This window comes from Bos indicus, chromosome 1, assembly GCF_029378745.1.
Source record: "Bos indicus isolate NIAB-ARS_2022 breed Sahiwal x Tharparkar chromosome 1, NIAB-ARS_B.indTharparkar_mat_pri_1.0, whole genome shotgun sequence".
NCBI lineage: Eukaryota > Metazoa > Chordata > Mammalia > Artiodactyla > Bovidae > Bos > Bos indicus.
This window is the reverse complement of record NC_091760.1, coordinates 97256440-97270658: the sequence shown is the minus strand read 5'-3', so window position 1 is coordinate 97270658 and position 14219 is coordinate 97256440. Positions and strand designations below refer to the sequence as shown.

The 14219-nt window shown below is 42.9% G+C and overlaps 1 protein-coding gene across 1 annotated transcript in view; it reads right to left on the bottom strand.

The window, feature by feature from the left end:
- The window catches only part of SLC7A14 (solute carrier family 7 member 14), a 115798-nt gene extending 101958 nt beyond the window's left edge, over window positions 1–13840 (bottom strand). Inside the window, exon 1 of the mRNA XM_019967817.2 lies at window positions 13630–13840. The gene's annotated coding sequence lies outside the window, so the exon portion shown is untranslated. The remainder of the gene's footprint in view (window positions 1–13629) is intronic.
- Window positions 13841–14219: the final 379 nt, after the last annotated feature.

Sequence of the window (14219 nt, the reverse complement as noted above, 5' to 3'; positions counted from 1 at the left end):
AGAACACTCTCTGACATAAATCACAGCAAGATCCTCTATGACCCACCTCCCAGAGTAATGGAAAAAAAAAACAAAACACAAAAGTAAACAAATGGGATCTAATTAAACTTAAAAACTTTTGCACAATGAAGGAAACTATTAGCAAAGTGAAAAGACAGCCTTCAGAATGGGAGAGAATAGCAAACAAAACAACTGACAAAGAATTAATCTCCAAAATATATAAGCAGCTCATGCAGCTCAATACCAGAAAAATAAATGACCCAATCAAAAAGTGGGCCAAAGAACTAAACAGACATTTCTCCAAAGAAGACATTCAGATGGCTGACAAATACATGAAATGTTGCTCAACATCACTCATTATTAGAGAAATGCAAATCAAAACCACAATGAGGTTTCATCTCACACTGGTCAGAATGGCTGCCATCAAAAAGTCTACAAACCGTAAATGCTGGAGAGGTTGTGGGGAAAGGGGAACACTTTTATACTGCTGGAGGGAATGCAGACTGGTGTAGCCACTATGGAGAACAGTGTGGAGATTCCTTAAAAAACTGGAAATAGAACTGCCATATGATTCAGCAATTCCACTGCTGGGCATACACACCAAAGAAAGCAGAATTGAAAGAGACACATGTACCCCAATGTTCACTGTAGCACTGTTTACAATAGCTAGGACATAGAAGCAACCTAGATGTCTATCAGTACATGAATGGATAAAGAAGTTTTGGTACATATACACAATGGAATACTACTTAGCTATAAAAAAGAACGCATTTGAGTCAGTTCTGAAGAGGTAGATGAAACTGAAGCCTATTATACAGAGTGAAGTAAGTCAGAATGGGAAATACCAATACAGTATATTAATGTATATATATGGAATTTAGAAAGACAATAATGATGACCCTATATGCAAGACAGCAAAAGAGACGCAAATGTAAAGAACAGACTTTTGGACTATGTGGGAGAAGACGAGGGTGGGATGATTTGAGAGAATAGCATTGAAACATGTATGTTACCATATTTAAAATAGATGACCAGTGCAGGTTCAATGTGTGAAGCAGGGTACTCAAAGTCGGTGTTCTGGGAGAACCCAGAGGGATGGGGTGGGGAGTGGGGTGGGAGGAGGGTTCAGGATTGGGGGACACGTGTGCACCTGTGGCTAATTCATGTTGATGTATGGCAAAACCCATCACAATATTGTAAAGTAATTATCCTCCAATTAAAATAAATAAACTAATTAAGAAAACTGTGGATGAGTAGTATGAATGGGGAGGATTTTGGTGTCAGGTAGCACAGATCTGTATCTGGCTCTGAGACCTTGGGCACGTCATTTAAAATTGATAATTCTCATATGAAGAATTGGGATAAATATACCTACTCCTCGGATTAAATGAGTACATGTGAAAATCACTGCAGATGGTGACTGCAGCCATGAAATTAAAAGACGCTTACTCTTTGGAAGGAAAGTTATGACCAACCTAGATAACATATTCAAAAGCAGAGACGTTACTTTGCCAACAAAGGTCCGTCTAGTCAAGGCTATGGTTTTTCCAGTGGTCATGTATGGATGTGAGAGTTGGACTGTGAAGAAGGCTGAGCGCTGAAGAATTGATGCTTTTGAACTATGGTGTTGGAGAAGACTCTTGAGAGTCCCTTGGACTGCAAGGAGATCCAACCAGTCCATTCTGAAGGAGATCAGCCCTGGGATTTCTTTGGAAGGAATGATGCTAAAGCGGAAACTCCAGTACTTTGCCCACCTCATGTGAAGAGTTGACTCATTGGAAAAGACTGATGCTGGGAGGGATTGGGGGCAGGAGGAGAAGGGGACAACAGAGGATGAGATGGCTGGATGGCATCACCGACTCAATGGACGTGAGTCTGAGTGAACTCCGGGAGTTGGTGATGGACATGGAGGCTTGGTGTGCTGTGATTCACGGGTTTGCAAAGAGTCGGACACGACTGAGTGACTGAACTGAACTGAACTGAGCTGTTGTGACTATTGTCAGAAGTATTATGATGTAGCTATGTAATTATCCCTGACTTCAGTAACTTGCCATATTGGAATCACGTGTGTAAAGAGACGACATCACAAAGCTCAACTGAAGGTTCTCCCCAGATACCTAGTATTACTGTGTTGGCACCATAATATTTATTTACAACTGGTTTGGAATAGACTTGGGGGCAGAAAAGAAGAACACAGGCTAGTCACTAAGACAGTATTGAAATGGAGAAGTCTTGTTTCTGTTTTGACAGTTAAGTTCTATGGTGGCATGTTTTAGTTGTCTATATTAGGAACTTATTTCTGGCACAACAGTCTATACTCATTCAGATATTTTCCTCCTCTATGTTCTGATGCTGGAATAGAAAGTGTGTCAAAAGTCTGTGTGACTAGGAAAGAACTTAAGATGAATCCCAGACCGTCTGTTGCAGTTTATGCTTGCTTGGAACTAGGATAACTAGCCTGCTCAAGGGGAGAATAAAAATAGTTAAATGATTGTTTGACCTCTGTCAGAGGTAACAATGGTGTCTGATTTTTTTTAAAAAAACCTTTTGAGAGTTGATTCCTTTGGCATTTTTGTGGATGAGTCATAGTCACCCCATGAATGTTTTCTGTGTTGAGAGTGACTAATGAATACAGTTTCAAATGTCAGGGTCCACACATGAAGATTACTGACAAGTATACACCAGACCCAGTGCTCTCAGAGCGAGGTCAGATCATGGCACCCTCTGAGAAGTGGAATAAATAGAATATGTGCAAAATACAAGAGATTTGCCCCTTAGAAATAACCCAGCCACTAGGGTGACTTATTCATGACTGGTGGTTAAACTGGGGCATCTACCAAAACTCCCTAAAGGAGACTAGAATGTAACTAAATATAAGACAAGCTATGAGTTAAGAAGTTATAACATGTATGAAATAATATCCTAACAGAAGATGAGGGATGCACAGAAGCTAAAGTCTACCTTCTACTGAAATAATTTTCCAAAGTTTCTCTAACACTAGAGAAAGGGGAAACAAGATCCTCCACTTGGAGGGCCCAATATTCCAGTAATCTGAAAGGTGTTCTTGGTGGAATTTGGAAGAATTCTCTAGTCCCTGTTTCAGGGTGGATGGTAGATTTCCTGAGACTGCTTCTCCAACTCCACTGATCCTGATCTTGTGCTCTCAAGTCATCTTCTATGACTTGTTCGGTTTTCTTACTATCCTAATACCAGGATGGGAATGACCTGGGCAATACTTGAAAGCATCCTACATTAGAAGTGACTGTGTTGGCATCTAGTTATCAGGTCATTCTCTTGGGATTTGGGGAACATGGCTTGGCTCTGCAGAGCTAGAAGACTTTTGATAGAACTGATAAAATCAGGTTTCTAAACCTAATAAGCCTGGTCAGACGATGAGACAATCATGACGGTGTGAAGCCCTGCCTGAGAAGCTGGTTCTTAGATTTCTTCACCAATTCTCTTTTCAGTGCAATTTTTACTGAAACACCACCTGTTTTTGTTTTTAAATGATTCTTCAGAATGAATTTAAATAGAAAATGTTTCATTGATTTTCTAAAAAAAAGAAAAACCCTATTATTGTAAGCCTTGTGTACATTAAATTAAATGTACCATGCTAATCAATTCCCTGGAGAAGGAAATGGCAACCCACTCCAGTATTCTTGCCTGGAGAATCCCATGGACAGCAGCCTGGTGGGCTACAGTACATTGGGTCGCAAAGAGTTGGACACGACTAAAGCAACTTAGCATGAACACATGCTGATCAATTCAGGAAAAACACCTTGCTCCTAAAGCAGACATGGTTTAGGAGTTGTCCTTTTTAACTTTCTTACTCTTTTCAGCCTACCCATTTACCCGGTTATCTGCTTTCTGGGATTATGAATCCAATGACCTGCCATTTACAGTGAATGCAGGATGAACTTTGCTCCATTATCAAGTGATGGGAGCCATGGATCATGCCCTCTTTTTTCTCGAGCACAGTTTTCTGTGGTGATCTCTGCCTTGATGATATTGATTATATATACCCTCTGGACTAGAAAGTGTCCTCTATAACCAGCTTCTTAATATGATAGATGGATCAATACAAAGTGAGAGATACTAAGTTGTGGATATTCTAAATAAGGTCCTGGAATATGCATCAGAGCACAGTGCAGTTAGTCATTTCCATCCATCCTTATGGGGTTGGTCAATGAATGGGAGGTGTGTGGGGAGTGGGAAGATGCTCTTTTACCTACCCTTGGAAAGTCGCAGCTTGGTGTGGAGGGAAAAGCATGGGGGTGGGAGTCAGAGAATCTAGCCTTGAACTGGCAGCTTTGCCTCTCTGGCTTTCAGAGATAGAGTTTCATCTCTTGTAAATTGAGTGGGTTGGTTTAGATGATCTCTATTGGATGTATATTGGATGAGAGGTAGAAGAACGGTGTCCAGAGAATGGAAAGTAGGAAATAAGCAATTTGAGAATCTAAATATGCACAAACTAACTTGACTGTGAGGTGAAATTTAAGACCATAAGCCTGGATAAATAATTAGGAATGTGCAGATGGGTGAAAAATTTAACCCTGCTACAATGAGAGCTGGTGCTTGGAATCTGAAAATCCTCTCTCTGACATGCTCTGTGTGCAGGCACCTTCATCTTTCTGAAGTCTCCCTCATCTGGAAAGTAGAGAGGCTGTGATCATTTATATGCAAGCATGAACAGCATATTATTTACAGAATCACCGGAGATTAAGATGCCTTCTGTTCAGGCTGTGCCTCTATAATCTCTGGCAGTTTGAAACGAGGAGGCAGGGGAGGGTGTGTGAGGCGGGGGAAGAATGGCTGTGCCCATGTGTTGGGTATGCTGCTTATCTGTATTTCTAAGAAGAATGCTCTTGTATAGAAGTAGCCCAGGATCTGATCTCTTACCTGGTTGTTATGAAGGAACCATATCTCAATAGTGAGCAGTGGAAAACTTGGAGCTTCATAAATACTTAATAATCACACTGTGTGTTACACTGGATTGTGCTCCAAGGATGAATAAAATTCCTGAAGGCAGTACAGAGCAGGGCAAAATGCTATCAACAAAGAGGATGGACCGCACTCTAGTCTTGGTCCTGTCACTAATTTGCTGGCTGACCTTAGGCAAGTCACTTAACATTTCTGGGTTTCAATTACTTCATCTTTAAAACATAGGGAAGGGAGAAGGCTGGTTGGGGTGATTTCTGAGGTTTCTTGTAGCTGTGACAATAGACTTCATGATTCAGGGCATGAACCAGCCCTGAATTCAATAAAATTACTGAAATCCCAGTAATGCATCTAAGCTGCTGTAGACTTCACATTGGTTGCATTCCATCTGGGGAAGGATACTAAAGTAAATTCTCTGTATCAATTGGGGAATTAGGAAGCTGGAACAGCATCTCACTTTGAGCATGATTTCTCAGTGCAGGAGGAGTGCTATTGGCATTTCAGGTGGGATTTTTTTTTTTTTTAATTGTGCAGGGTTGTCCTGCTGATGCAGGATATTTAGCATCCCTGATCCCAGGCTGCCAAAGCCAGTGATAATACCTCCCCCTACCCCCAGTGTTTGTAAGAATAAAAAAAAAAAATACCCTTTAGTGAGATAGCACCTGAGTTTGAGAACTATTGATTTTAGAAGGAACCAGGAAGCCTCCCTTATTGTTAATAAGCATTTTCTAGATGTGCAAGCTTAGGTCTAAGATCTTAACCCTAAAGACTTTGATATAGCTGTGAAGTCAGGTTCAGGACTGGAGCTATTTTTTGAAGAGAAGAGCTATTTTTGAAAAGAACAGAAAGGACAGAAAATCCATCCTTTCCTTTGTAAAGACTTTATGGTTCACAAGGAGTATCTCATTGGCCCTTTTTGTGATATGAAGAGCAGATTTAATATACGTTAAAACCCACAGTGAGGTAGATAGATACTGTCATGTATTCTATTTGACTAATTTGGTATTAAGATAGGGTTAATGAGAAGAATGGAGAAGGCAATGGCACCCCACTCCAGTACTCTTGCCTGGAAAATCCCATGGACAGAGAAGCCTGGTAGGCTGCAGTCCATGGGGTCGCTAAGAGTTGGACACGACTGAGCGACTTCACTTTTACTTTTCACTTTCATGCATTGGAGAAGGAAATGGCAACCCACTCCAGTGTTCTTGTCTGGAGAATCCCAGGGACAGGGGAGCCTGGTGGGCTGCCGTCTATGGGGTCGCACAGAGTCAGACACGACTGAAGTGACTTAGCAGCAATGAGAAGAAAATGAATTCTACACATGATTTTGAAAATTTGAGTCTTATTTTTGATAGAAGCCCATCACTAGGAAATGACACTCTGGAAGCTCTCCTTCTCTTCCTTAAAAGCTGTCTAGATTGTCACTCTGAGTAAAAAACCTGGAGGTAAATGCCAGAAAACTCTACTGAACAGTGAAGATGTGGTAGGCTGACATTTGTAGTGTTAAAAGGTGATGGATCCTGCACCAGCATTCATTCATTTCTGGCAGTGCAGGCAGTTCATGTACTCTGGGAAAAGCAGCATGGTGCAAAGCAACAACATTCAGTACTGAACTACCGAAACAATTGATCAGTGGCGTAACTTACAGAAGGACAAGAGCCATCTTGCAGAAAGACAATACAGATCCCTATGTAACTTCATCAGAACCAGAAACCTGGAATTCTATTCACCTTGTGATTGCTATTCTAGCCAGAAAATGTAGGTAAAGTGAAAATTCCCCAGAGAAGGGGCTTGTATGTTGTGGCCTAAAAATGATTCATATCAGTTATCTGAGAGACTAGTGGTTTTCAAAGAGGAAGTGTCAGACTTCCCTGGTGGCCCAGTGGTTAAGAATCTGCCTGCCAACACAGGGGGCATGGGTTCTATCCCTGGTCTGGGAAGATTCCACATGCCACAAGGCAACTAAATTCGTGTACCACAATTACTGGAGCCTGCACGCCCTAGAACCCATGCTCCACAACAAAAGAAGCCACTGCAATGAGAAGTCTGAGTATTGCAGCTAGAGAGCAGCCCCCAATCTCCACAACTAGAGAAAGCCCATGTGTAGCAGTGAAGATCCAGCATAGCCATGAAGAAATAAGAATTGGGGCAGGTTATTTAAGTACTCTAGGATCCAGTTCTTCATCTGTAAAAAAGGGATAATAACATTACCAACATTTAGGGTCAGAGTAAGGGTATTCGCTATCATGATCATTATCATTATCATTATTGCTGTAACTAGGTGAAATACTAGCATGACATGTCATGACATGTCAGAGCTTCCAATAAATAATGATGTAAAAATAGGAATCCTTCATTTATTTTTGATTCTTTGGGCTCAGTGAGACAGCATATTCAAGTCTTTAGCCTCATTTCATAGAACCATGGAATATTACAGCTTGTGGGACCTGAAACACTATTTAATCCAAATTTCTTGGTTTAAAGATGAAGGTAATGAAGGTGAGAGAAGTAAAATCCTTGTTCAAATTCTTGGCAACAAAGATTCTGAAGTTTTGAATGCTTTTCTTCTGCCTTATAATACCAGCCATGAAATTTCTACCTGTTGACTATCCTTGACTAGTAGTTCACACCAGGGTACAAGGGAAATAATCTGAAATCCAGATACATTCATTTTCCTACTCTTAGCATCTCTGGTAAAGTTTTGGTGGCTAAAGTCATTGATAAAAATTTTAATGACTAATGAAAAGATGCATGATGTTAAAAGATGCAAGGAGCAGTGAATTGTGAAAGAAGACTCAGGTCTTGCTTCTGCCTCTGTTATTAACTTGAGTGACCACTCTCAGCCTCAGTTTTTCTGTTTGCAAAGTAAGAGAGTTAGGTTATGCAACTGTTACAAACTATTGGCACAATAATATATTGTATAAAGATTTTCTCTAATGAACAATTAAATCTTTACAATTATGAGAAACATTTTGTCATCAAAATGTTCAAACACCTGGATGCAATTGTTTTTTTAAATTTGCTGATTATTTTTAAAACAAACAAAGGAAAACAATTTTTCAAATGAACAGATGATGGAGATCAGCTTGCTCATTTGTAGGACAGTTTATTGGGTTGGAATATTTTGCCTTTGGCAAGTGAGAATCAGCTAATTCCAGGCATTTGCTTAATGACTTGCTAGAATAGAAAGATGTTTTTCTTTCACTTTTGTCAGTAATCACCAGTTAAAACTTGTAAAGGAAAGCCCAATTATTCCTGGAAAAGGATAATATTATATGACCAATCAAACTGTGATGTTGTCAGCTCTCCTTTTATTATTATATGTGTTTTCATTTTGAGCTAAGCCCCTTCTGAACTTAGGAATAATAGTAGTTGCCTGCAACAATCATGAAGGCCAATCATTTATTTCTTAAGGAAATAAATGTCTCTTTAAGGTAAAAGTGAAAAGTATCATACAATTCCATTTAAGTATTGTTTGTGAAATTGCCTCATCATAAAGAAATGAAACACTCTTGGACTGATGTGTTCCTTGTTCCCTGGAGGAGAACAGCGAGACACAGTTCTCAGTGGCAGTCTGTCTTGGCCATCACTACCTATGCCCCCAGAGGGGTTAGGAAGGTGGTTATCAGGGTAAGATTTGATGTTCTGTGTCTGTCTCCTGTTTTATTTGATAAGGGAAAATGCCACGGGCAGTACTCATTTCTTGGCTAGATGAGTTTGTGGCATGAAGTGACCTGGAACAATGGTATGAATTCAGCAAATATCTTTTGAGCACCCATGTGCTAGGCTATAGGCATTCCAAACACCTGTGACCACAGCCTTTCTGTGCAAATATATGACACTCCTCAACTACTTTATTGATTAAGTGAATGATTGTATGCTACCAGCATGAGTTTCAAAGCTACACGGTCAGTTCTATTTATTTCTTGAGATACAAAATCAGTTAAATCCCTCAAGCTGAAGACAGTGAAAATTAAACTCTTTTCAGCTCCAAGGCAATGTATTTCTCTCTTCCAAAATCCAGGCCTCTCTAAGAGATAAAGAGTTCCCATGAAATGAATAAACCATGATTCCCCCCAAAGTGGTATTTATTATTAAAGCCAGCATGATCTGCCGGAGACCGGAGTAGACAGTTTCTCTAAGCTCTCCTTTAGTAATAAGATTCCGTATGTAACAATTGCCTGAGAATGGCATCCTTGACCAACATCAGGCTGAGAGTATATCTCAGCTCTTTTTCTGAAAGAGTATCTTTCAAGTTACCATCCATTCTTTTGTTAAGATCTATTTATCTATCTTAAGATAAATATATATATATATTTATATAAAGTATATATAAATTTGAAATCTGAATAAGAACAGCTATGTTATTTCTAAGTTGGAACTCAGGAAACCAGTAAGACAGTAAAATAGAGCATTTGACTTTATGGTAAAAAGGAATCTATGTGTAATTAAACTCCAGAAGGCATCGGCTCCTTCAGTGAGATACATGTTTTTCCTTCCTAGCCTTATTGTCTTGAGCATCTTTGGGCTTTGGGGGATGTTCTCAGCACAGGTGGATTTTTCTCTTCTCTTGGAAAAAGTTTCAAAGCAGAGTCCCAAGTCCTTATTCCCAATTTCATATTCTCAGTTGCTGTGATGTTTTTAGCACTTCCTATAGAAATGTTGTCCAATAGAACTTTCTGCAATGCTGGAAATTTTCTGTATCTGCATTGTCCAATAAGGCAGTCAGTGGCCACATATGGTTTTATTAAGCAGCTGAAATATGGCTAGTGTAATTAAGGAGCTGAATTTTTAACATTTAAATTTTAGCTAATTAAAATGGTAAATAACTACATATGGCTAGTGACTACCATATTGGATAGAGTGGTTCTAGACAGTGTAAGCTTATGGTACCTGGGACTGAGTAACCCAGCAACATCATCCTTGCAGAATCACGCAGTGATGATATAATAGAAGTTATGTATTTAATTATGAGTTATGCCTTAATTGCTTCTGGAGCAGGTTTGAAGCAGAATGTCAGTAATAGCATTAGGAAGGCATAAGGGGATCTTTAAGTAAAGAATAATAAATGGGAGGAATATGTTATGGTAAATATTAAGAGATGAAACAGTGGAATGGTGCCATTTGAACTGAATTTGAATCTCTAAATTCTACATTTTGGAGCAGGATAGAACTGTCCAATTGAATATAAAAATTTCATCTTGCCAAGTGTGATTACTAGGGCTACAAAAATCTAATTAATGAAAGTGAGATTTTACTATGGGCTAGAAGAGAAGCAAGCAAAAATGAATAGAGTATCAAGTCTGTTGTATGTTAGAGTGGACTAGAACTCTAGGACCATGTCTAATGAAATTGTCTATTTGACAGAATTGTGAAAATTCAATGACTTATGAAAGGACTTAGCATACTGCCTAGCATTGATAAATATCAGGACTTAGGATGATCACTTATTTCTGCCTAAATCTTTTTGAGGCCTCTGCCAAGTAAGTACCTGTGAGAACACAGGAAGATGCTAAGGGTAATTGATTTTGGAAAAATTATTTTGTTGAGAATAGATCATAGAAGAGGAAATATAGACAGCATAAAGGCAAGTAAAGAAATGCCATACCACCATCCCGATTTGCAAATTGTTGGTATAGGGAAAACAGTTGTTGAGGAATGTGGGTCAGGTATCTCAGTTATATTCGGTCAGCCAACACTGGAACAGTGAGACCAGAGAGGGAAGAACAGGAAGAAAAATTAGGTAGGAGGACTACTTGTATTTTGAGTGTTTGTGCCTCTCAGGTGGCTCAGTGGTAAAAGAATCTGCCTGCCAAGGAGGTGATGCAGGTTCAACCCATGAATTGGGAGGATCCTCTGAAGAAGGAGATGGCAACCCACTCCAGTATTCTTGCCTGGAGAATTCCATGGACAGAGGAGCCTGGTGAACTACTGTTCATAGGGTGGCAAAGAGTCGAATACAACTCAGCAACTAAATGACAACAACAAAAACAACAAATTACTGAATATAGTTCAGTCCTGCTGATATTCTTGTCAAAGATAATCAGAGAAGGCATGGAAGAATATTTGAGGCATCATGGGAGTAGTGGAAAGGGCACTGGCCTTGGAGTCAGGTCAACTGGATTCCAGTCCTAACTTTTCAGTCATGTGGGTTAGACTAATAAGCATCTTTTGGTTCCCAAATTCTCTTTTTTGTAAAACAATGATGCTTAATGATCTTGAAGGTTTTTCCAGCCCTATAACTCAAGGGTGTAATTCTAAATATGAAAGCATGAGTGAAATCTAGTTCTCCAGACTCCCCGAAGCCTTGCTGTTCTTCAGGAAAGCCTGCCGTTTATTCCTCTGTCATGTTTCTGTTATCCTGAAGCTCAAGTGTGTGAACAGTGGTATCTCAAGCAGCATGCACAAAAGCAGTTGGTATGGTGGGAGTTAGTGACAGTGGGTGGGTGAACAGATTAAAGAGGAAAGGGTTGGAAGAGAGAGTAGTGTCTGTGAAAAGCAAAGCTGGTCCTCTACCTTTGACAGATTCTTGCTATAGTCTCCAGTAACCACTGCCCAAAGTCAATGCCAAAATAAGGGCATGGAAATAGCTTGGACTTCAGAGTTAAGCAGACTTGAATTTGAATCCAAGTTCTGGATTCGAGATACATAACTTCAGTTTTCTAAACTTTGTGATACATTTGGTTAGCAGCTATTGTGAAGCTTAAATGAGATGATATGGCCCAGCATATAGTAGGTTTGTTTTTTTTTTTTAATAAATAGTCTCTTAACTTGGCCTCCTGAAATTGGCTTAGTTCATTCCTCATCTAGCCCATAATGTAAAAGACTCTCAAACATACAAGACTGCTTAGAGATCTATATCTAGAGGATGCAAAATTTACATTGTAGATAACGCCGTGGTGGAGAGAGAAGGGTACTGAAGAGAGGAAAAACCTCAGCCAGGAATAGAAAGCCTAGTTAGTCTCTCCGTTAATGAAGCCTCTTCCTTTGTGCAGCCTCACAGTTCTCTGGTTCTTGAAAGCCACAGTAGCGTTTATCAGAACAACACCGTGTTTCCAACACTTCACCAACAGGAAGATTCACAGCGCAGGCAGAGAAAACAGAATGAGGCACCACGTTCGTTCCCATTCAAGTAAGCAAAGCTGGATCCTAGAGTGACACCCGCTCCTTGCTCCTCAACCCAGCATTGGGGAAAACCTGCTTCCAAGTGGAAACCAGGGGTGGGGGAGGGGGAGGGGAAGGGGAAGGCAGAGAAACGGGGAATGCATAGCACCTTTACCCCTCTCTTTAGGTCACTTGATCCACTTGACTTCCTTTACGAGGGTTCTAACACAGTTTCTGCTTTGGAGAAAAATGTTGGCAAGCAGTGAGCCTCCAGTCCCTTGGCGGTGTTATCTCGCCGCCTTGGAGAACTTTCAGCACCGCGGACAGCTCCCGCCGTCCTCTCTGTGGCCCACTCTCTGGACTGGCATTCTCCCGAACCCCTTCCTGGAGGGGGCTCCGGTCGGAGTGGGGTTGGGAGAGGGGAGGGTGGGTTATCATTCTGTGTTTCTCGGTCAACTTTGGCCAGTGACCGGCCCTGCCACTACGGTGAGAATACCTCCCAAGAGCCGGTTCCTTTTCTCCTCTCGGTTGAAGACCCCCAAGAACCGAAGTCAGCATAGGTGGTGGGGTGGGGAGTGCTAAAATATAGCCCGGTGAGGGCTCTATTTTTCCAGCATTCCTGCACCTTTTCTCCACCTTTCACTTTACTTCTAGCCATTCGGCGACTTCTGTCTTACTTTTCAATCACAATACAAAATACATGTGTGTGTGTAGGTGCGGCGGGGGGGGGGGGGGGGGGGGGGCGGCGCGCGGAGAGGAGGGTGCTGACTCAAGAGCTAGAAGGAGGTTGTGGCTGCGTCCGGCGAGGCTACACTGCCCTACTCTGGCCCTTTGGATTCTTAGGACACTGATGTGCTTTGGGATGGGGAAGTGGGGCGGGCTCTGACTTAGGTGTAAGTGTGAGAGTCCTCTCCCCGGGGTTGCCCCCTCTGTTCAGGGAGCTTCCCTGACACCTCACCCATCACGTCCTCCTCGTCGCCCCCGGTGTGTCACCGGTCTCTGGGGACAGATGCTCCTGCGAGCGCATGGCCTTGTCAGGTCACCTGGCTCAGATAGTCCCTTTGAAGAGTTTGCTCTCATGTAAAAGGGCAGACATTGTTCCCGCCCGTCCTTCGGGCTTCGGCTGGAAAAGCATCTCTCTCGTTGGACTCTTTCAGACGCCGAGAAAACCGAGCGGCGCGAGCCAAGGTGCGTGCCAAGGCACTGGGGGGACAGGACGGGCCCGGCGTCTGTGGAGACCTGGGCGGCCCGAACGCTGCTGGCGGCTCTCTCCTCCGCCTCTAGCTCCCGCGGGCCAGACCTGCCTGGCAGCCCCGCAGCTGGAGCCCGGCGTCCCCCAACTCTGGATGCTATCCAGGCCCCATTCCGGGCCAGAGCCGGAGAGACCCCGACCCGGCTCCATCCTTCCTTCTAGGAGACCCCTTCCCGGAGGGCGCCCTCAGCCTCCGCGCCATGTTCCTGCTTACCCGCTCCGGGTGGCTCCGGCTCCCTGGTTCATTCAACAAGAGGTGATCATCCCATTTTCCAGCTGGGATGCAGGGGCCACGGAGGGGGACAGACTACAGCGTCAGGGGGACGTTCACTCACCGGAGGGCTGGAGGTGATGAACTGGCTACCGGGGCTGATGGCTGGCGGTCCTCACTTACAGCTCGGGGTTTGTCTCTTCTCCCGTGATGCGGGGTGCTGGCGGCAAAGGAAAGCAGGAGGCAGCCGCCGCTGCCGAACGGCTCCTCAATTATTCAGATTGCCCCTCTATCTGCACCCTCCCCGCGGCCTCTCAGCCCTCCCTCCAGCTAGCCTGTCTCCGCCTTCCTGGAGTCACGTGGGCTGCCCAACCCCTTACATTACCGAGCAGAAGCCTCTCACCAGACGCCCCCCCCCCCCCCCCGCCCCCAGTACACACACACACACACACACACACACACACACACACTGCTATCTGCCGCTCTCAACTCCTCCCCGGCCTATTAAGCCTCCAGGTGCTGCTTCCAGTACCTCATGGTATGTGAGGCTGAGGGAAAGAGATGCGGGCAGCTCTCCGTCCTGGGAGAGTACCAGGCAGGACTCTGCAGTGTTGATGTGTTGCGAATGCACAGCCTCTGCGAGAAGCTCCACCTCTGCTGGACTTGACATTGGACAAAGCTGGCTACCCAGACCTGGTTCCTGCCCTCTGGAAG